Source organism: Triticum aestivum, chromosome 4D, assembly GCF_018294505.1.
Source record: "Triticum aestivum cultivar Chinese Spring chromosome 4D, IWGSC CS RefSeq v2.1, whole genome shotgun sequence".
In the NCBI taxonomy this organism is placed as follows: Eukaryota; Viridiplantae; Streptophyta; class Magnoliopsida; order Poales; family Poaceae; genus Triticum; species Triticum aestivum.
Window position 1 is genome coordinate 122,420,478 of NC_057805.1, and position 1,987 is coordinate 122,422,464.

The window sequence follows — 1,987 nt, forward strand, 5'->3', positions numbered from 1 at the left end:
AGGGAACGGTACCGCAATTGCCGGTGGAGGGTGAGCCGTATCGATCAATAACTAGGTTGGACCTGTTTACGGAGGGAAGTGTTTATGGTGTGCATTAAACAAACGCAAGTAACGTTTCCCCTTTATAGCGTATAAAGGGATGACAGGTAAAAAATGCTGAAACAAACACCTCCGAAGTTTAGAGCCTCTACAACCCGACCCAGCTAAAGCCGAACCTCATTTGCAAATCATCAAATATATACAATTTACATGCAACTTAAAATCTAATCTAATTCTTTATGGGCGACCGTCCTTGTTGTCCCCTCGGTATACTTGTCAGACGGCCACGAGACCTGCGAAGTGAAGGTCCTGTCGTCGGCGAGGTACAGTAGGACATGAGACACGGACTATCCCACATGGGACACGAGGCATCGCCGTCTCTCATGCCCTACTCCTCGTCGGAGCCCGCGGCCTCGAAGTCGCCGGTGGAGATGAGGTACACGATAGACGTGGATGGGCCGGCCTCGTGGTCGGAGCCCGACCCCTACACCCTTGGAGTGTGGCGCGAGGCGACACCCACGCGACTCCGCCTCCGCAGCCTCCGCCTCGAGGGCTGTCGCGGCCACCAGCGTCGTGTGCCTCATATTGCAGGCACGCCCCGCGGTATTCGCAGATAGTTCCTGAGCCATGTCGGCGTTGATCTCCGACTAGGAGCCCGATGGCTCGGGGACGATGGGCCAACGAAGGGGTTGCGCCTCCACCCTGAGGTTGCAACACTAGGCAATGGTCACCGCTTTCGGCGAGCCTGTGGTCATGCGCCTCCAGTCCCCAGCCCTATGGATCCAACCGTCATTTGAGTGCACACAATGGATTCCCTCTAGATCGAGTCCGAGCACGGTCGGGCGCACTCCTACCAGGAGCGGCAGAGAGCCATGCGGACGGCCATCTCCTCCTCAACCTCGCATGGGACGAGGTTTCAGTCGATGGATCGGGACATCTCGAAGTCGGATCCACTTTTCGTGATGTCGAAGAAGGCCAGAATTCACCGGACATGAGCTTTGGGCGGAGAGGAGTGAAGCAGAGTGGTGGCTATGGTTTGGTCTAGAGTGCGGATAAGGATGAATATATGTGGGGTCGGGGTGGGCCATAGTGGGTCGGATCCAACATGGCGAACGTGTCGGGGCATCCCGTACCCACCCCATATGTGGACTGGGTATGGGAGGTGTCGGTCAGCCCAGACGTTTGGGCTGCGTTCAGGTTGGCCAGTTGGGCGGCTTTTTTCTGCCCGGGCAGGCCACCCGAACATTTGGGCATATATGGAGCGTCCGGATCTAGTCTGGCATCCCCGAACACATCGTCGAAAGGGGAATGACTAAGATAAAAGTTGAGCTTGTGGTCAAAAAAACAGAAAAGGCAATCTGAGCCGCCAAATTGAAGATAGATGCTACAAAATATGGTGGAGCAATATGTGTGGACATTTAGCAAAAAGGACCCTCGCTCCTTGTTAATTTGCTTCTGATGTCCTTCTCCGAACGCGATCCCCTCTGCGGCGGCGACACAGGTGGTGGAACTCCCTACCCTAACGGTGTAACATCTCCCACCTTCTCGCCAAGTCCCTCTACCTCGTTGGTGGTACGGATCCGATGCCTAGCTGTGAAACTAAGCATAGTGTTGGTGTTGTCACATCTCCGCTCTGACGGCTCCTAAGAGCATCTTTAATAGATGTTGTATATTTGGAGATGGAAAAGTAGGTGTTGTATAATTTACATCACCGGAAAGTGCTTTTACATCTTTAAAAAAGAGCCAACTCCAATAGATCATGTATATTTGGCGATGTAAAACTACTACTCTAATGGATGATGCATATTTGAATATGTAAAATGGGATACAACCGTGCGGCAGCCTACAACCACTACACAGCCGCATCATTTCGAAAACAAAACATCATATAGAGAAAAAATTCATAATTCTACAACCGAAAGTGCATCATATTAATCAGAGTTTGAAA